Source organism: Cryptomeria japonica, chromosome 9 (assembly GCF_030272615.1).
Source record: "Cryptomeria japonica chromosome 9, Sugi_1.0, whole genome shotgun sequence".
Lineage (NCBI taxonomy): Eukaryota > Viridiplantae > Streptophyta > Pinopsida > Cupressales > Cupressaceae > Cryptomeria > Cryptomeria japonica.
The window spans coordinates 754,683,716-754,706,417 of NC_081413.1; the positions used below are offsets into that span (position 1 = coordinate 754,683,716).

General features: G+C 39.2%; 1 pseudogene across 1 annotated transcript in view; it reads right to left on the reverse strand.

The window, feature by feature from the left end:
• Window positions 1–317: 317 nt before the first annotated feature.
• LOC131064624 (riboflavin synthase-like) overlaps window positions 318–22,702 on the reverse strand; it is a 92,860-nt pseudogene continuing 70,475 nt past the window's right edge. The window contains exon 2 of the transcript XR_009111301.2: window positions 318–891. The product of XR_009111301.2 is annotated as a riboflavin synthase-like (transcript). The remainder of the gene's footprint in view (window positions 892–22,702) is intronic.

Consider the following 22,702-nt stretch of genomic DNA (forward strand, 5'->3'; position numbering starts at 1 on the left):
AAGAGAATGCTAATAGGAGCCTACTGATTGAAATTTGACTAAGTCTGAAAATTTAAAAGATCTTCTAAAACCTAAAATTTGCATTATAACTCCTAGAGATCTGAAACCACTCTCAAACATCCAGCCAATATATATATTGGTAGCTTCCAGTGAAGCTGGCTTCTACTTCAATTTTTTGAGCCTTTCATGGTGCTTACACATTGTGGTAAGAATTTCTAGATTCACAATATATAGATTCTGCATTACCATCTAAATCATATATCAATGGAATCGCTTCCATAAGACTGAATAATTTGTTTAGATGAAAGATACAAATGTCAAAAAATTATTGAACCAAAATAGCACTATTAAGAATGTTGTATTCACCTAAGTACAAACTGAATTAATCTTATTTCCATTGGATCTGTTAAAATCACATGTTGAATACAAGCACAATTGAGGTCTCCAAATTCAATGCTCGTATCTCTCATAGTTACAGACATTTCCTCTAGCCATTCAAAACAACAGGGTCCTTGTACCCACTCAACAATCTCTCAACATACTTCCCAAGGATATCCACCTCTAGGTTTACTTTATTGCCAACTTTTTCCCCTTGAATCACTACCTTCTGTTGGGTGTAAGCTACCAGCATAAAATTAAAGCAATCTTCATCACCAAAAACATCAACGACTGTTAAACTTGTGCCATCCACAGTTATAAATCCCTTTGGAACAAAGTACTTCAGCAATGCAAGGATGGTTTTGACCTTGATCCATAGAGAGTCATCTTCTTCTTCCTTAGATACAATTTCCCCAGTCCCATCAACATGGCCCTGAACAAAGTGACCGCCCATTCTGGAATTTGGTTGCATTGCTCATTCTAGATTGACATCAGACCCAGCACCAGTTTCTCCTAAAAGAAAGAAAGAAAAAAAGAAATTACAGACTTCAAGCTTCTATTTTGATTAAAAATTGTATAAACTCAGAAGTGCAAGAGGTATTAAATCTTAATGACAATAATATAACACGTGGTATGCTAGAGTAAAAATCTTTTCTTTGTCCATAATATAAGCATATGTATGCTAGAGTGAAGATTCCCTACCCGTTGTTCTTACATGGGGTTACATATATAAGTAGCTATTGCTTGTAATCCATATCCATTATCCATCCTGATGATGATCCATCTTGTTTTACACAATTTTCATTTAGAAGCTCTTCTCCCAAGGGAAAAAATTGTATTCAATGGGTTTCAGGAATACATTAGATATAATGGCCACATCTTATGGACAAAAGTACACTAAAAGAAAATCATAAACTAACTCTGAAGGAATAATAAAGCTCCAGGGATTGAATGGAATGCGTTCAAGTGTCAAAAGCATTGAAGTTCCATGATGAAGCCCCATATTTCTGGGAGATAGCATAGGGTGTTGAAACTGGATTTCTTCTTTTCCCTAAATATAGAGATACACAATCGAGCAAATGCACTACCAAAGTCAAATCCTTGTGCAGGACTAAAAAGAGCCAAAGTACCATATAAGAATTATAGCTATGTTAAAAATAGTAGCTGTGAAGCGCAAAAACCAGAAATACTGAAAAAGTTAAAGACTACATATATCCTTGCGAATTAAAACCAATGAGATGCCCTCTACAGCAGGGTGTCTTATCACTGAGGTCCTTTCTTCTTAATAGCTTAATAGGGCAAGAGGCAGATACAGGATTGCCGTCTTCCTCCTCTTATCTATTGCCGTTTTCCAGATACATGCTTTTCTTGAACTATTTTGACTAAATTTTGTGTAGGCCCCACAGCTTCCTCATTGTCCATCTAAGATTGACATTGAGGAATTAAGCTTGCTGATGATTAGAGGGCAGTATTAAAGAGGAGATTTAATAGTTAGCAGGGCAGGTTGGAAAGGTTTGGGACATTTCATTCACCTTATTTTCAAGTTGGGAGAGGAATTATTCTCTGGCTTGAGCTTTGGCATTTACATAGGTATTTAAAGCATTATTGGCCATCTTTGTTTATAGTTCTTTCATTGTAGCATCACGAGAAAGAAGGAAGATGGCAAATTTGTTTTCACTCTTGTCAACTTGTGAAGTGCAATTAGAGATGGCCATGCTTCCCCTGGAGGATTTCAAGCCATGTTCAAAGACCAAATCTTTAGCACTGGGATTTATTACCCAAGTGGGGGGTAACATTCCATGACATATCAAGAACTAAGGAAGGACTGGAGTGATGGATGTGAAGGGTTGGAGGAGTTTGGAGAAGGGAAGTGTAATGGATTGGGATCTTCTGTTGGTAGTCAGTGATCAAACATTGTGAAGGTGTGATACCTTAATATGGAGCTTTCTCTCTAGAGGGCTAATGTGCTGCCTGTTAGAATAATGGAAAGGATTGTGGGAATTGTCCTATAAGTACATGGCTCCACTGCTGAAAACCATGAGACTACTTAAGTGAGTGCATTTAGGCACTAAAATTGCGAGCTGAAGCAGAGTAGCAATGTAAGGTTCCTACTATTGCTGAATCTCTTCCTCCATCCTCTTGATTATTCTTCCTCCTAGGGACCCTAGTTTCCTAATGTGGTTGATGTATGGCTATGGACATTGGTTTTCGTTGATGGTGATTCCATTGTTCGTTGTTGTGTTCGGGAGAAAAGTAGACACGGTGCTTGATTTTATTCCTTAAACTACAGGTCCTCCTTGTAAAAGATGGGTGAAGATCAGGTTGACTCTGGCCATTAATGCTTTGAAAGGACAAGTAGCCTAGCTAGTTGCATAAAGAATTTGAGACTTAAAGACAAATCTTGGCTGATTGCAATCTTGAGTATTTTGGGATTTTGGTTGAAATTGAAGCTTTGGTCCTGATAGGGAGAATATCATATACTTTGACTGTGATTTGTGTGGCTTCTGTACTACTGTAAATGTGTAATGTCCCCATTTTAATTAAAATCTATATCAATGAGCTTTAACCCATGTTTTCCTTACTTCCACTGAGCTAAGGTGAGCAGAAAGTATATAATTTATTTAAGATTTATTTCGTCGTGTTTTAATTCATATTTTTGGCAGTTTGGGCCATTTAATGTTATATATTATTTAAAAAATCCCAAGGAAAGCATCAAGTTTTCTCAAGAGGCCAGTTCTAGATGATTCCTGACAGTTATGACAAGAATCTATGACAGGGTGTAATTGCCAATATGATATAGTAAGTGGCAAGCTATTTTGGAATACGAGAATTGGTGGGAGTTTTTGATGCAAATTCAAATTTATTTTCCCTTCAAAAGATGGCTTTGAGATTTTGGGTGCCCGATTTGGCCTAAGATCTATAAATCCATGGCTGAAGACTTACAGTGGATCTTTTGCTAGTTTAACTTCTCAATTCTCGCATTGTATGAGCTTTCTGTTCTTGAATGCCAATCATCTTTTGTGGATGAAGACCCATAAGAGATTAGAGCTTTTGGACGAAAACTCATGAGTTGTGAGGGTCAGAGGACAAAACCACTTTGATTCCAGAGAGCATTCTCACTCAGGGAGTGCAATGGAGCTTCATTGGATTGTGCAAATCAGCTAGAGGTAATGTAGTGTTTGCGTGCAAGTGTGAATGCAATTTGATTTTCAAATAAATGCATTTGTCATTTTGTGTAAAGATTATTGTCTCCAGCATATTTGATTAGTTATTTTGCTGTAGCATCTTTCTGTGTTGTTTGGGTGAGAAATTGACAATGTACTTTCAAGATTTCCAATGTGGAAATCACCCGATTTTGTGTAAAAGTGTAATATTGGTTTCAAATGTTTCTGTTGTTGTGGGCGCTACTGTTTTTACTAGAATTCTGCTATGCAAGATCATTTTCAAGAGCTGGGGATGCCATTTTTTTCTGTGGAGAATATTAGGGAGTTTCAGTTTATCTGATCCAGCAGGGTGTGAGTTTTATGCTTTGTTTGCTCCATATTGTATTTGATGTTTTTCCTGATATATTGGCCTGTCATAACAGTTCCTCTTGCTATAGAAATCATATTTAAACTAATAAAAAGTTTACAAGAGATGAAACTTGAGCGTTGACTAGCTAGATTTTGTTGCTCTATTTGGTGTAGTTTAGATTTCATTTTTTGTTAGTGTAAGTGTTTTGGCTGTTGTAATAGCCCATTCTCTTGCAATCAATAGTTTCATATGATTTATAGAAGTTGCAGAAGTTTCAATTGCTTTTGGTACATTGGCAGTGTTGATTTGCAAACAATATTATGTAGTATTCATATAAATCTTGTGAATTTTTTGGTATCATTTTCAGACCTGATATTGCTTATAAAACCACTATCTAGCTTATTACATGAAATATCCTAACAACTGATTTTTGATAGAAAGTATGGATTTGACTGATTTTAAACTAAGATTTAATTCTCAACATAAACAAATTTGTACATGCAATTGAGAAGATTATAGAAACAAGGTGATTTCTAAAGGTTCAACACTACTGAGCTCTTATTGACAAAAAAACAGAGTTTTTACATACATGGGTCGAATTATGGGCTATTATCAAATCAGACTTGCTGTAGGTTTCAATCTGCTTTTTTAACATTCCCAGTCCCTTGATATGCTGCAATTCCCTGAGATTTCTGAATGAGCTGGGATGCTGATTTGTGAGGTGCGATTCTGATCTGAGAAATACGCCTGATTTGCACTTTGAAGCCCTTCAATCTTGGTGTATGAATTCCGATTTCTGGCTCTTCCTTCCTCTGATATGAGACTGTAGTTGCAGCTGGCAAAGGTATGACAAACTGAAATAGATTCAAACTAGAACCTTGGGGTTGCATCCAAGTTCCAGGCCCAGGGGTTTTGTCCTGAGGAAAAATCATAAACACGTCTTCTTGCAGAGAGAAAACTCAGAAATAAATGATCAATAGAATGAATCCAATTCCTCAATCGAACCCTTTAAATAATAACCCAGCCCACTGCCAAAAAGCTTCGATGCCTACAGAAGATTCCTCATTAGCAACTTAGGCAAATAATATAAGTTGTTTCAATTATTAAATGGCCCCCAAGTAAAGTTGCCTAGGAGAGATAACTTTATAACTTAAAAATGGCCCCAACTTAAGTCATAATGAATAATTAAAATATTATGCACAATACTTGAGCTTTTTGGCCTTATTCTAATTATTCACTCATTCTTTTTAAATTTTGCCTTAGCTCCAAATTGGGGATATTACATTACAGTGGTACCAAAGCTAAGATCTTGCCAGCCTATAGGATAAATTGTTTATCATGAGAGGTTTTTGGAAAAGAATATTGCAAACGGAAAATGTAAGTGCAATTGATAAATGGTATGAAGAATAGCCGAATCTAAATGGAAGTGCAAAAGTATTCCTAACATTCTATAATTATGTAGAGGTTACTAAAAGAACTATGTCCCGAGAGAGAGAGAGAAGAACAATTGAAGAAGGTTAAAGACATCAAGAAGCAAGAGGAACAACTAGATAGAGTTACGAAACATCACTGAGCAAGAACAAGCTGGACTGAACAGACAATTTGAAAGTAAAAACTCTTTGGTAATGAAAGATGCTTTATTTACCTCTAATAATTGTATATGTTAGTATTTGATAAGATCAAGAAGATTGAAACAAGATGGTGGAACCTCAAATGGTAATAGGAACAATTGAGATAAATTCACGAGAAGGGAAAAATTAGGGAGCAAAAATAAGAGGAACCAACAAGCAAATTGAAGGCAAAGATTCTTTTGTAAGAGACAATATTTTATTGATTTCTAATGATTGCATTCGTCGACAAAATAGTGATAAGTTAAGAAGGAAAAGGTTTTACTAGTTTGATGCGAGAAGTTCGAGTTTTAGGAACATGCACTATCCTCCATGCTCTCAAAGGGTGAGCTATTGATTGATTTACTGAGTAGCATTGTGGATGGACATGCTTTTGAAGAAAAAGTTTTGAATTACAAAAATGGTGGTGTTGAATATATCTCAACAAATCCTCTTTTGCCAAAAGGGTTTGAGCATTTTATTCACAGCCCAAGGTAAGAAAATATTTAATATTTGTTCTTTCCCATATCACTACAGAATTCTTGTCATCATAGAAAGCATGCAAAAAGTGGTACTAATGGATACAACTTGCAGAAAAGGGCATGTGGAATTTTTGTTTCAAATTCAAAAATATTTTTGCATATAGAATCCTGGTTTTTTATCCAGAGTCACAAAAGGAAGATATTGAAAAGTACATGAAGCTGAAATGCTTAATGGGTACAATTTCAAGGTCACAGAAATGTTTTCTAGTTCAAAATCCTCAACTTCCAGTTGTATTAGAGTAGCACAGTGGAAGCATGATGCTGAATGCACTTCAAATTTGAGGCAACCACTAAGGAAGACAAAATTGCAAAGCATAATATATGTGATAATTTCTATGTTGTGAAAATTGACATGATTATGGATGTAGGATGGTTGCATCCCTTCGGTGAGTTATTGCATATTTATAAATCCAAGCAGTTTAAATTTAAACTTGAAGGGAAAGATGTTATGTTTGAAGGTGATATCATGGAAACTTGGAGGACAGTTATGGCTAAGAGGTCTTCTTTCATGAGACAAGATTCTTGAACAGCAAGGTGCTTAGTTGGGAAAGCATGGAACCATTTCAAGTTTTGGTAAACAATTTAATCTTTATTTTGCTATTCAAATGCTTCCAAATCAGCATATTACAATGTTCAATAATATGTTTCCAAGATCAATACCAGATAGAGGATTCCAAAATGCCATAGAAGTGGAAACTAATTTGTATCAGGAATTTGCATGGGAGAATGATGTCACATACTTGGGCAAAGTCACTAGTGCTCAAGGCATACAGGAGAATGCAACATCAAAAGGATTAGAAGGGATTGACAAGGTAAATAACTGTTGGAAATGTTGTCATTGATGTCAAAGATGACAATGTCATTAATTGTTAAGGAGTTGGATAGCTGTGATTTATATCAACAAGAGCTTAATAGACAATCCAAATGGAAATATTGTTATTAATGTCAATCGTGATTGTTATTGATGCCAAAGCCATGTCAAGAAGGGTCTTTGATGTATGTACAAGTTTGGAGAAAGTTGTGCTCATGTATTCAATGATACTTTATTGAAGAAACTCCTTATAGCAGCGATGTAAACCAGGCATTTCAATTGTATGGTAGCTTCTTCGAGATTTATGGTGCCAAGTCTAATGATCTACTTAGTAAAAGAAGGAAGCTTTGATGGAAAACAACAAGTCTGTGTTGTTGGTCTGCAATAGATACTGTCAAGGAATTCATTGTTAAAGGCAATGCTGCAAGAAGAACTTGCCGACCTCTTTGCTGTACTGTTCATGGAGATGAGGGTATTATTATTAAGGATCCAAGTTATCAATGATGTCACTCACATGTATAAATGGTCTATTGAACATATAGCTATCGTGAGGCACCAGTTGATTCTAAAGCAGCGATGTGAATGTTAAAATAAAAATGAAGTGACCATGCACATAAACATGTACAGAATACAGAGCGATGCATAAAGGAAGTGGATATTGGTGAAAGTAAGAGAATTAAATTGAACTCAATTGAATAATGGCTGACTTTACAAGGGTAATGAGTTTATCTAAGGGCATTGACTATGTTTAACAAAGCAGTAATAGTAAACAAAAGAGAGAATTTTTAATGGTCGACTTTACCTTGATAATGGCCGACCTTCCTTTATCAACCAAAAGAAAAATCATTTTGAAAGCTCGAGTTAATGATAAAGTTAAAGGATAAACAAATGGGTATGATCACCCATGTAAAGAGGTTTATGCATGTTAATCTATGCGCAACGATTAGTGTAAGGATTTTATGAAGGCAACAATTTCATTAGAGTATGCAGCAGTTACACTTAAATAAGAACAAATGCTAATATACAGATGGTGTTAGCTAAAAGGTAGCAAGTATACAAAGATTAGTAATGGTGAATGAGCATTTCATTCAAGAAGAAATTAATAGAAAGACAGTATTAAGCGATCTCCTTGTCCAACATCAGCAATTACAGGTCAGCAAATCGTCTACTTCAAGAATAGTGAGTTTCACAGAAAAAATAGAAATAGCACAAAGGGTGCGATCTTGTTAAAGTCATAAATAAAGATGAACTATATTATGGGCAGCAATTCAGAAGCAATAGAAAAAAAGTGATAAACTACCAGCGATTTGATTAATGGAGCAAGTTTGTCTCTTCAAATTGGCAACGATAACTAAACATACTTCTAATGTAGCAATTAGAATTAAGCGGAGCAATGGTTATGGAGTGGTTCAAAACAAATTCAATTAACAACCCATAACAAATTTGATTCATAACATACCTCTTACGGAGAAGATTCGATTTATGAAGTGGTGCAATCTGTATTGTCTTTGAGAAGGTGCAATCGAAAGCAAATGAATTAAAATATTAACAAAACCTTAATAAGAATATGGAGTGATTAAAAACAAATGAAGAGATGCGATTTGTAAAAATACAATGGAGAGTTGCATCTATAATCAAGAGATGTATTCTTTCAAAAGGATTGCACTGTTCGGTTAAGTATAAGGCATCATTGGTGATGGATGATGACGAGAGTGTAGTGTGTAATAAAGAAGATATATCTCATATTAACCAGCAGTCTCACATGTAAAAAAAGAATATCTGAAGAAGTATATGCAGATTTGAAGGAAGATTCAAAGCAGATATAAGAAGAAATTCATATCAAATTTATGAAGAGAGATTGAGCAAATTTGAGAAGAGATTTTTGGGCAAAATTTATAAAGAGAGTTTGGGCAGATTTGAGAAAAGATTTTTGAGCAAAACTGTGAAGAGAGTTTGAGCAGATTTAAGAAGAGAATATGAAGGAAATTTTAATTAAGGCATAGAGAGAGTTTTTGTCATCCATTGAAAAAGACATAATTTGTGGAGAAGTTTGAAATTGTTCATCATCCATTGAGATAGCAACATTGTTAAGGTGGAAATTCATATTGGGAGTTGGTGCTTCTAGTGGATTGGTGCTCACAAATTTAATTAGCGGTTGGTGCCTACAAATTTAGAGGTGGGAGTTGGTGCTTCTAGTGGATTGGTGCTCGCAAACTAAGTTAGGGGTTGGTGCCTCTAGTATGTTGGTGCCTACAAACATTGTAAAAGAAGAATTATATAAAAAGCATTAATTTGCCGTGGTTTTTCCCATTAGGGTTTCCACATAAACATTGTTATTGCATTCTTCTCATGTGCATGATTGTTGAAAGTTAGTGAATAATGCTATTGTGATTGATAAAGATTAAATTGGTAAAATTTGTTGTTATACTGATTCACCCCTCCCCCCAGTATAACCGTGTGCTCTTCAATAGCTCATGCCATGTACTTATTATTTTAGGTTCTTCATAAGAAATTGTTTATTATTTTAGGTTCTTCATAAGAAATTGTTAATGTGATGAGTTAGGAAGGAGCTGCATTGGAAATATATGTCCTATTAAAAAAGTAATCGGCACCACAAGGGAACTTTAATAAGATAATCATTAAGACATAAGAATAGTACTACATAATCGTTGTGTAAAGAATTTCAAGGCCAGCAATCAAATCATAATGAAAAAGAGTAGAGAATTGTCATGATTGCCAACTATGGGAGAGTTGTTATCTTCATCTACAGCTACTATAATCCACTACTTACAGTTGTGGTTTTAGAAATGTCCAAATATTTGTGGAGGAATTGTCTACCAATGCATAGTTAATTCTAGCTTCCATATTGTTAGCATTATTGATTTACTATCATTGTGCCATTTTGATATTGCTGATTTTAAAATTTGTTGACTTTAGATTGTAAAATTCCTTACTAGGACTAACTGCAAATAGATATATATGTCCAGTTTATGTAGTATTTAATTAACCGGTTGATCATTGAGGGCCTATGAATTTCATTTTGAAGTATAACCCGTGCAGTCTCAAATTATATTTCATGTTTGTTAATAAACATAACAATTTCTAGACAGTAACTTACAACATTCAATATCGTAAAATTCATGATGCCCTTGTTGAAGTTGCAGTGGCTGTTGATGCCAATTACATGGCTGTCAGCTATCGGGAGGTCTTCATGAATGCACTGTTGTCATTTTATGACACCCTTGGTCCATCAGTGAGAACCGATCAGAGATATGTTCCATGGACCAACACTGCCCAGTTGATCAAGGAGAAAGCAATGGAATTATGAAGTGTGAAGTGTTGTCTTGTCAGAAGCAAGTTCCTAAGTCTTCCCAACTACGGTGACCCCGGTCCCTGAAGTCGCCAGGTTCCCAAGTTCCTTGTTCTTCAACCCCGAAACTATGGAACCCCCAGGTTCTGAAGTTCCTTGTCCTTCTACCCTGGAACTCCGGAACCCCCAGGTTCCGAAGTTCCTTGTTCTTCAACCCCGGAACTCCGGAACCCCCAGGTTCCCAAGTTCCTTGTCCAACTACGGTGACCCCGGTCCCTGAAGTTCCCCAACTACGGTGACTCCGGTCTCCGAAGTTCCCCTTCTCTTTTTAACCTTTTCCCTCTCTATCCCGAAACTCCGGAACCCTGAGGTTCCAAAGTTCCTTCCCCTTTTGCCTTCTCTCTCTAGTTCCTCCGGAACTCTGGAACCCCGAGGTTCCGAAGTTCCTTTCCTAGCCCTCCTTTCTCCTATCCCGAAACTCCGGAACCCCGAGGTTCCAAAGTTCCTTGCTCCTTCCCTTGTCTTCCTCACTTCGAGAGTCCGGTCTCCGAAGTCTTCCAAACTTGCTTCTGGCTTGCAGCACTTCTGGATGGCGTGATCAACACTCAAGGCTTTTAATGCTCCGACAGTTTTGGTGACTTATGCACTTTTTTTGTGGAGCCACAAGGGTGCATTTAATGTTTTTGGCAGGATTTCCATCAAGGGAGGTACGGGGCCATGCTGGGTGACATATGTCATGTCTGACTTTGGAAGGTCAGTCAGTCTATCTTCCTCAGAATTGCCTTTAGAGGTATGGCTAGGTTGCTTGCATGTACAAGTCAAGTGCATGCACTTCCCTGCACTTCCAGATTGACATGCAGGGGTCATGATCACCATTGTAACCCATTTTTCTATATAATGGCTTTTAAGCCTCATTGTAAAGGGTTCTCTCCCTGCTGCCTTGAGCTTTCTTATGCTCTTCTCTTCTCTTGAAGACTTGTAATTATTTTTGCATTTCTGCAACTGTAAGTTTGGCCTTTGGCCTTTGAATGAATTGAAACTACCATTCTTGCCTTACTTCAACTTATGCATGCTGTGTATGTGTTCTTACCTCCATTATAAGTGTATGTCTGTGGTTTTCTTCTCTCCATATATGCTGTGTTAACTTGTTTTTCTGAGTGTGACTTGTGGGAATCCTTCTCCCCTCTTGACACTTAGCAAATTATAACCTCCATACATGCGTGTGGGTCACTCATACAACTGAAGTTTGTGCATCTCTTGGGTATTTCAGTTGATTCCTTGTGCCATTTCGGGTGAGGAGAGAAACCATCTCTTCTTGGTGCATCACCTCCTTTCATTTTAAGCAATTCTCTCTTCCCTTTCCTCTGCAAGTTGTTAGGATAGGTTTAGTAGTAAGTTTTGAAGTGTTGAGTTGGTTCAACACCTGCACCTATTTGAAGAAGGAAGTCGGTCTTCTCCGGAGATTCAACCCCCATGCGCAAGGTCCCACACTTAGGGGTTGTTTCCATGTTTCACAAGGTTGTTGAGTTGATAGCTTAGCAAGGGTGCAAGCTTTTGTGATAACAGTTTTTGGCACGCCCGATGGGACTTATTCAATTCACATGCTAAGTATTTAGTGCTATTCTTAGTGTTTTGGCCTTTAGAGGCAGTCATCTCTCAAGCACTTGACGACTCTGCTCAAGGACCAGTTCATACTCACCAAGGTTCGTAACTTTGGGACCCCGGAACCCCCAGGTTCCCAAGTCATCGTAACTCTGCTTACTTCGGAACCCCCAGGTTCCAAAGTCAGTGAAGCCATATTACCCCGGAACCCCCAGGTTTCGAAGTCAGTGAAGCCATCTTACTCCGGAACCCCGGAACCCCCAGGTTCCGAGGTGCTAGGCCTGGAAGCCCAGAACTCCCAGGTTCCGAACTCCCGAACTTCCGACTTCAGGATGTCCGAGCTCCCGAGGTGCCGCAATGGTCATACTCCGCAACTTTGGACCTCCGAACTTCCGAGGTCAGTTGCAGATTTCATGCCCAGAATTCATACAAGGGCATCTTCTAGGGGCAGTTTCCAATTCATAGAGCTTCCATCTGCAGTCTCTAGAAGGAGGAGGGGTAGACCTTCATTATCACTAGTCAGGGGTGACGAGGTTGTAAACACTTCGTCTCCCAGGTCTTGTTCTACTCCTCCATTTACAAGACCTTTTCTATGAAGGGCTCCCACCACTCATATCAATAGACCATTGTTTCACAAGGCAAGAAATCAAGTCTTTGTTACCTTCAATGGGGGGAGTCCCCTTGTTTTGACTCAATGGAATGACATGCCAGTGGCTGCGTTGAAGAGTATACCATACTTCACTGGTGAAACAACTACTACACCCATTGAGCACATTCAAGACATTGCAAACATCTGCTCCGTCCATAACGTCACTCAGGATGATGTTGCTGTCAGACTCTTGGCCACATCTTTGAAAGGCAAAGCCTTGCAATGGTATAGAGGGCTGTCGTCTAGCTCTATCCACAATTGGGACGAATTGGAGGAGAAATTGTGCAACCATTTTGAAGACAAAAGTGATCACCTATCACTTGTGGAGCAGTTAACTACAATCAAGAGGGCACCCCACGAGTTCATGGGAGATTTCAATTTCAGATTCCATACGACATGGAATAGGATTCCTGCTCTAGTGAAGCCATCCCCAAATCATGCCTTCTTGTATTATCTTAGAGCTCTCAACAACGTTATAGCTGTCATGATACAATCGATGAGTGGAGCCTCTCTACCGAGTGCATATGGCATAGCCATAAGAACAGAAAATTGTTTGATTCACACTAGGAAGATAGCTCCAAGGCATCCAATGCCTCTCTTCCCAGAAGCTCCTACTCAACAACCAACCTTGGCTCCTATTCCCATGGCACCTGCAAGGCAATCATCCACGCCCTCTACATCCTCCAATGAGCTCCATGAGGTCAAGGCTCTATTACAAAACTTTGGCAATGAATTGGTGGCACTAAAAAGACAGCAAACTAAGTATAACAGACCTTACCAAACACAAGGTCAGAATTATCAGCAAAACAGGCCACCCTTTCAAGGGCAAAACCAATTGAGCAATGCCAGGCCTTTGAATAGTGTGAACCCCACAAACGCAAGCAACTCAAAGGCGATAGTTCCAATGCAAAATAACCTTGCCCAAGAGCAAGATTGGTGTCAACCATGTAATCAGCCACACAACCAAGGTGTATGCCAAAATGGAGGGTTTGCCCAAACCTTAGTGGTGCAAGATGAGCCAACTACTTCTAGTCAGCAATATGACCCAAATCAGCCTAGTGTTGGCACTCAGGCTCACTTACAAGGGGATTCTACCTTTGTCAATTGGCAGGAGGCAGAATTTTGTGGTTTGAACTAAACAAATGGTGAGTCCATGTTGCAGTATGCAAGGTCAAAGAAGAGAGCCATGGAGGCTACCTCACCTTCAACATCAGTCCAAGCTCCAACACCCAATATAGCTGTCCATGATACAAGCCAAAGTACCATGCAAGGGAACAAGAGGCAGGAGGAGACCCAAGTCGTCCAAAGAGCAAAGACAGACCTTGTAGCCTCAAAGGGGCCTCTAAAACTAGCTAGTATCCCTTTCAACATAGTTGATCAAATGAAGAAGGCCAACCTCAACGTCACTATGTGGGAGGCCCTTTCAATCCCATCTCAAAGGGATTTGCTTAAGGAGGCACTGAAGGAAGTCAATCAATCAGGTGAGGAGGCAGCAGTCAGAGAAAAGACAGTCTCCACCAGTTTGGTGCAACCCAAGGAGGAAGAAGATTCAAGCAAGATCAGAAAGCCTCCCCCTACAATTTGGTTCACAACTGCATGATAGACTCAGGAGCTAGTAGCTCAGTCATGCCTAAGAGGGTAGCTGATCTTCTTGGCATAGAATACGAACTTGTGACCAAAGGGGTGGTCCAATTAGATGGCACTTCTATAAAGACAGTAGGGGTGGTAAAAAAATTGAAGTTAACATTGCATGCATGCCCTGGTTGCACTATCTTGCAAGACATATCAATCATCGACCTCCCTACCTTCTTTGCCATCTGCCTGTCTAGAGACTTCACTACCAAGATAGGTGGGTACTTGTCTTCTGATTGGTCCCACATGCTATTTCGAACAAGGTATGGTACCAAGGTCACCATAAGGGCAGAGCCCATTGCCCAAAACCACATTGAGCCCTACACCCGTAGCCCTATAAACATGAATTGCACTTTGCATGAAGAGGGGGAGGAGTGTGTTGTCCGTGAGCCTGCTACTCTCTTGCAGGAGGTCCCTGATTGCCTGTTGGACGAATGGGCCAATGCTTTTCAGTTTGATCCATTAGCTAAGACTGAAGAGACTGGGCTTGGCACCTATTGTATCCATGAAGAGGATACTCCTATCCCTAACCTCATCAAGACACAAGGAGATTCAAAGGGGTTATGGAGCATGTTTTTTGATGGTTCAAGAAACAAGAATGGTGCAAGTGCCGGTGTGATGCTTGTTTCTCCTGAGCAGGAGAAATATTTCTTCTCCTTTAGGCTTCAATTTGGTTGCACTAACAATGTCGCTAAGTATGAAGCCTTGATCCAAGGTCTCCAACTTGAACAAAGCAGAAAGATCAGATCTCTGCAAGTATTTAAAGATAGTGAGTTGGTTGTTAATCACATCCGAGCCCAAAGCGTAGCAAAGAACAACCTACTCAAATCATACAAACACAGGGTTTGGGATTTAATTGAAGGATTTGAGACCTTCAATATCCAAAGCATTCCTAGGGGTCAGAACAAACATGTTGATAGGCTTGCAGCAATTGATGCTCAATTCGACGTACCAACGCATGTTGCAAGCGAGAGGGAGCAACACATCAGGCTTGTTGTGAGGCCTGCTGTCCCAAACAACCAAGTGAATTGGCAAGTATTTGAAAGCGACCAGCAGATCGTCAACTTCTTGCAAAATGAAGCACAGAGTTTTCTGCCAAAAATCAATCTAGGCTGCAAGACCAATATGGAGACCAAATCGTGCAGCTCAACTCCAACAAGTTGCCTAAAGGTCTAGTTACCTTGGAAGGCATTTTCAATTCAGATGATCAGTCAAAGAAGAAGATGAAGTTGGCTTCAAAGAGGGGTGATTACTGTTGATGTGTATTTTGTACACGACCAAACACAGAATAAAATACCTAAAGGTACCTTATCCTCTCTTGAGTAAAGTTACCGAATGCTGAGGATATCGCAAAGAAGGATCAATCGGTGAAACTTCAAGGTTCTTTTATGTAGGTTCTCTACTCGTGGATAAGCACCAATGGTTGTTGTGTTTATTGTTTTTCAAGGGGCCTTACGTACTTTCAGAGAAAGCTTGTTCATGTGACTACTTTTCAAATAAGGGAACAAGATGCTCCTAATGCTAACAAATTTTCAAAAAAAGATCAAAAGATAAAGGTTTCAATGAGGGGATACTTAAACTAATCCTAAGAATGACTCAATGAGGACTGGTCTTGATAAGATTCTACCAATTTCAGTATCGCCAAAGGATTACAACTCCACTGGAATTGGTGCGATCTTCTAAGGGGATTCAATGATTTTCAAATCACTAAGGGGATAGATACTATCAGTGAGATACATATTAATACCTCCAACAATGATTGAACTCTTAATCAATCTCAATATTTCCAGTTGACCACACAAGGCGTTCTTACAATTAGTAAGGAGCTAGTGGTTTGGAATGTGAATCTTATCGAAGATCAAGCACAACATTTGTCCTTCAAACTTAAAATTTAAATGCTATCTCTACTAAGAGTGATTCAAGAAGATAAACAACCATGAAAATAGCCACAAGGATTGCAATAAAACACCATAACTTCAATATTTCATTGATCTCATAGCCAAATAAAACAACAATTGTTCAACTTTCTCTCCACTACTTATTTTCAGCTGTTGACAATATTAAACTTATTTCTCTCTAACTTTTCTAACCCTTTAAAATGAAATGAGTGAGGGCTTATATAGCACTCTCAAATACAATGAACGACCTGGATCAAAAGAAGATCGATGGCTGAGATTTTGACACCTAAACCCTAATTAGGGTTTGTTACAAAAAAGCCCCCATTTAGATAAACATTATCAATCCATAGCCAATAGGAATTGACACAAATAACGAGAAGACATAGACCAATAGGAATTAAGTTGCCACATCATTTCATAACAACTTTTCATCTAGAACTTTGTTCCCTTTCCTATGCTCTTTTCTAGCATATTCAATGAATCTGGATGTGACCGCCTCAATCTCAGCAATGGGAATCTCAGGAAGATTCTTCATCCGTTCCTCCAAGTGAAGAACTTGATCAGAGGCAGTGAGAAGAGTTGTCTCCCATCCAAGCTCCACCTCTTTTGTTTTCTCAATCAGGAACATAGTAGCATGTATCTGATTTCGCTGCTCTTCGGTGACTGTGTTCTCCTCTTTGCAAAAGATGATCTTGATCTTGTCTTCCAATTCTTGGATGTCTACATCCGTCTCGATCTCAATTCTTCTGCCAAGGATCGTACACAATACCTCAAATACCTTGTCTTGAATAAGGTGGATGGTTTCCTCAACTCAGCTGCATCTGGAACTGATATCTTCGAAAAGGACTTCCTTTATCTGGAGCAAAGTTGACCACTGCAAAAGGCAATGGTCTTCTCCATTCATTATCTTCTCTTGTGCTAGAATCTGTCTCGGTGTCCTTCTTATCACTTGCAAGACCGGGATGACAACATCTCTAGTGTGAGCAAATGCATCCACAGTTACCAATAGATTATGGATGATCTCAAGAACTTGGATAGCCCGGTGGACCGTCTTCATCATCCTTGTTGCAAATTCAATGGCAACCTTGTAAGATTCATCAATCCAAGAACTCATGATCTGAGCTAAGCTCTTCATTCTTTCTGCCTTATTTACTGATTCAAGAGGAAGTGCGTGCAAAGGAGATAATGCTAGATCCTGTCATCTCAAAGGTTGATTAAGATGGCTAAAATAATTCCTCCAAGCACTAACCTCTCTTTCTAGCTTCTTATTCTTTTCCATTTCTTCTTCGAGTTTGTCGTTAACTGCTCTCACTGAATCAATTGCTTCTTCCATAGCCTGCCTGGAGGTAAGTGGGCCAAGATCAATTGTATCTAGATCATATTCTTTTGCTAGGATCTCATCCTCATACTTATCTACCAATGGTGTAGCTATCTGCACCTTTCTGGATCCTACTTCATCTCTAATCACTTTTGACATCTTGGTGGCCTTCTTCTTTTCGACCTCTTCATGAGAACTTCCTATGAGACTTTCCAAGTCAAATATTTGTTCTTCCTCTTCGACCACAACTACCCTTGTCAGCCTCTCTTTTAGCCAATCTGGAATGGAAGACTTCCTTTCCCTCACTTGTATTTCTTTAGGCAGAGGTCTATCTTCTCTGAAAGGAGATGTTGCTTCATCATCATTCTTCTCTTCTTGTTGTTCGTTAGCACCAACCTGAAGAGATTGACTAGATGAATGCTGAGGGGCCTGCCCTTTACCTTGATTATCATTTTGCACCATGGATTCCATAGACTCATCAATTTCATACACTATCTGTCTTTGATCTTCTCCTTGACTTGCTTCCTTCTCAAGCCTAGAAGATGTGCTTGGTGGACAATCAGGATTCACCTTTTGTTTCTTCTTGGAAGGCTCTCTCTTCTCAGGTCCTTCCTTTCTCTTTGATCCGTTGGAATGGGAAGCATTCTCACTCACACTCGCTTCTCCTTCTTCTGTTCTTGTTTCCAGGGTGAATGTCATGGACACATTCTGCTCCTTCAACTTTTGATGTTGTACATCCACCCATCTGTGAGTGCAAGATAAAACGGGAGCCATCAAAGCTCTTAGGTCTGAAACCTCTGGCTCATTCCAATCTACCTTCACTTCTTTATCCTCCTTCTCATAGGATGATTGGAGGTATCTACCACTGTCCTGGGCTTGATCGGCTACTCTGTAAACTTTACACTTTCTGATGAGATCCAAGGGTAATCTGGAATGCATCTTTCTTTTCACTTCTATATCATCCTGAATATTCATTCATAAGTCTTCTACTTGAAACTCATGCTTGTACTTCTTCCCGACTGTCTCTTCTATATGACCATGAGGATCGAAATTCTCCCTTGAGGCAAAGGATGTGAATGAATATAGAGATAGCTCCTTCTCCGCATCTTCCCTGGCTTGAGTATTAGGACACACTTCAATTGAATTTCCCAACAAGATGGGCCTGGGAATTCCATTTCCATGCTTGTGTCTTGATGCTCTAGCATAAGCTGCCAACTGCCTAGTCACTTCAAGTAGTATTATCCTATCTATAGGATATCTTGACAACATGTAGGGAGGTGAAGGACATCCATGAACTCTAATGTATGTGAATTTTGGAAACTGAATGAACCATGCACCATCCTTCTTCACGAGCTCCTGCGCATCCAGAGACAATCGATTGTGAATCCCTCCTTGCAATGTTCTGGTGATATACATCGTGAAGGTGTCATTGATCAGCTTGTAGTCACTTCTTGGTGGATGATGTAGTTGAACATAAGAATCACAAACTCTTATTTCTCCGAGTCCTCTCCCAACAACTCCTTTGTGCGGTAGCCCTGTGTACTCAAAACTTCTGACTAAGAAATATATAACATATGAACTCATGTAAAATGACTTGGTAGGAGTTAGCCTTCTCAACTGCACGTCTAGGTTGTTGCTAATTATTCTAGCCCAATTGAGCATTCCCTTTCCTTGGACGATCAGTTGTATGAAGAAGAACATCCACTTGTCGAAGAAGAAAGCTTGAGAGGCACCTGTGACCCAATTGAGCATGGTTATCAAGTCCTTGAATTCTTCTTGGAAATCAATTCCGTGCGGTGTATTGGGAATCTTGTTCAGGCGAGGTCTGCTCTTGAATAACCAATTCTTGTTGATGAAGTTTAAACAAGAATCAGGATCATCCTCATAGATAGACCTAGCTCCTTCTAGACTTTTGTAGATCATGTCTCTATGCTCCAGGAGATGAAAGGCTTCACTTATAGCTTCCTCCGAAAGGTAGGCTAAGACAGTTCCATCCTCGGCTACGATCGTCCTTGAATGTGAATCATAGTGCCGAGCACATTCGATCATCAACTCATGACACTTGATTGCAGGAGGGAAACCCGCGGCCTTGATGATGCCACTCTCAATTATCCTCTTCGCCAGAAGTGACGGCTTGCCGATGTAGGGCACTTCCTGAAACTTCTTCACATTGAAGTTTCCTAGATTGGTGTCTCCGATATTGCTCCACTTGGACACAATCCTGGTCTCCAATTCATCGTTCTTCTGATCCTCCTTGATGAGAGCCCGCCGAGTAGTAGATCCACTAGCCTTGGGGGTCGCCATTTGATACCTACAAGAAAGGCTTAAAGTTAGGTTTGAGCATAGTACCTTAAGGTATGGGATTTAAGTCTTTTCAAGGAAATAAATAAATATTAATTTGAAAATAATGTGATAAATCCTTAGAACTATGAATTTTAAAATTAATATTAATTGTGAATTGAAATCTGATCGTACAAGACTTAGAATTTCAAAGGATTGCTATGAAAAATCAAACTAAATCTTGAATAAGCTTTCAGAAAACTGATTATACATACCTCTTCCTTGACTTTAAGCTATCAACTTTGAAAAGATGGATAAAGGAAAATGAGAATTTGCTGGACGAAAGGTATTCAATCTGAATTTTAGACTCTTCCTTTGGATGAATTAACCTCCAATCAGCTTCCAGCAAGAAGTGCGCCTTCAACCAGCCTTCAAATATCCTCCAAAATCTGGAAATTACCCCTCAATCTGCTCAATTTCGCCCTCAACCAGCCTTCAAGATCTGGAAATTTGCCTTCTTCTACTTAATTTCGCACCACTAGGTCTGCTCCTCAAATTCGCATAAAGGAAAATGAATGAATGAAAAAATTTCAAGAACACACCTCCTTTATATAAGGCGCTCACCCCTCTTTACCTCTAGGCCGACTTGGCAAATAGGTAAAATAAAACAAAACCACTTATACAAGCTGGCCGACTTGATTAGAAGGGAAAATAAAATGCCTTTGAGCGCTAAAGTGGGATTTTTGATTTTTCAAATTAATTTCAAAGCCTAAGGTTGATCTTTTTATTTATTTTAAGGCTTAGAAAATTAATTAATCAATTAATAAGTGCCTTAATTCATGCGAATTTGTCTTAGCCCCCCAAATGAGTTTTAATTGGCAAATTTAATGAAAAGATACAAGCTAGCATGGTGAATGCTAAAGTTTGATCAAGGTTTGATGAAGGCTTATTCTCCATAGGCACTAAAATGCTCAAAGCGTGATGGAGGCTTGTTTGAATTTTTTATCTAGGTTTACTCACTCTATTTATCAAAATCCTCATAACCTAGATTTGTCATCACTTCATGCTCTTATCATCATAATTTTGCAACTTGCCTTTAACTTAGTCTAAACAAGGTGAATAATAAGTATCTTCAAGGATTTTGCCCTGGACCCTTTGGAAGGGTCAAGGGCGATTTTCACTTTTTAGGTCAAAACTCGCCTTCGTTTGATCAACAACCTTCTCTAAGGCAATCTCCAAGGTCCATTTACCTTGGCCATTGACTTGGCTCAACACTATCGTGAAGGAAACATTGCATTTTGGGAATTTCGCTATGGACCCTTTGGAAGGGTCAGGAGAGAAATTCACCTTTTAGGCCTAAATTTCAATCTCCTTCACTTCAACTTATCTAGACTCCTTCATTTTGAATCCTCTTCTCAATTTGGCAGTATTGGTTTGATCCTCACAAGGCCTAAAAGGTCAATTTTATTCAAAAACCTAGCCAGGGACAGGACCTATCTAGAATTTCGCTCTGGACCCTTTGGAAGGGTCAAGAGCGAAATTCCAATTTTAGCTCAAAATATGCATCTTTAATGGTCAAGAGTCTATCCCAGGCAATCCAAATGGTATCTCTCACCCTTGTTTAGGCCTGACTTCACTCAAATCTTGAAGAAAAAGGTGGTTTTAGGGTTTTTCGCTTTGGACCTTTTCGAAGGGTCAGGAGCGAAATTCCAATTTGTAGCTCACTTCTCCATCATTTCAACTTCAAATCACCTCACAAGGCAAGGAAACACTTCTCTTCTCTCATCCAACCCAAGTTTGACTTGATTTTGCAAGAAGAAAAAGGTGATTGAAGAATTTTCGCCCTAGACCCTTTGGAAGGGTTAGGAGCGAATTTCTTCCTCTTAGCCCAAAATCATCATTTTGGAGACAACAATCAACTCAAAGGCAATCTCAAGGGCATCTTTCGCCTTGGTCTAGGCATGGCTTGGCACAAATTTGAAAGGAATAGGTAGATATTAGGATTTTTGCTCTGGACCCTTTGGAAGGGTCAGGAGCGAAAATCTTGTTTTAGGGTTATTTCCCCATCCTTTAAACTTCAAATCACTTCCAAGACTTAGGACACCTCGCCTCACTCCTCTCTAGGCCATAAAAATCAAAATTTTAACTTGTTTTGCAAAGAAAGTAGGTGGACTTGGGATTTTCGCTCTGGACCCTTTGGAAGGGTCGGGAGCGAAAATCTTGACTTGAGCTTACTCCATCATTTGTCCTCAATCAACTTCAACAGGGCAAGAACACCTCTCCTCACACTCATCCAAACTATAAAGACTCAAAGTTGACTTGATTTTGAAAGGAAAACAAGTGATTGTAGAATTTTCGCTCTGGACCCTTTGGAAGGGTCAGGAGTGAAAATTTTGATTTGGTTCAATTCCTTCAGTTTCACTTATTTCTAGCAACTTGAAGTCACTCTTAGGGACATCTCCTTCTTGATTTCACCTTAGCCCATACTTGATCTAGCACAAAGTTGAGACCAAAGAGAGGTTTTGAGAAAATTCACTCTGGACCCTTTGGAAGGGTCAGGAGCGAAAATCTCATCTTTGACCAAAAATCATCATTCTCTCAACTTGAAACTTCATTGCAAGGTAAAATTTCATCTCTCTTCGCCCTAGGAACAAGGTTTTAAACCTAAGAAAGGTCAAAAAAGTAGGCTTGTAAGGAATTTCGCCCCGGACCCTTTGGAAGGGTCAGGAGCGAAATTTCCTTTCTTGGCTAAAACCCTCATTCCTTAATGCTACCAAACACTCTCAAAGGCAAGATCATGTCCTTTTTCCCTTTCAACATGCTTTGGACATCACAATTTGAACAAATAGGGAAGGAAATGAGGTCTAGGAGGATTTTTGCTCTAGACCCTTTGGAAGGGTCAGGAGCGAAAATCATGATTTGGGCTTGATTCTTCATTTCTCCAACTCAAAATCACCTCAAGAGACAAAGACATGCTATCCCACTTCCATCCACGCCATAAAAAATCAAGGACTTGACCTCCTCCAATGGGAAATAGGTGTTTCTAGGAATTTCGCTCTGGACCCTTCGGAAGGGTCAAGAGCGAAATTCATCTTTTGGTCCAGAATCCTTCACATTTCGATGCTTTCAAACATTCCCAAAGGCCACAAGATGTCCATCCTT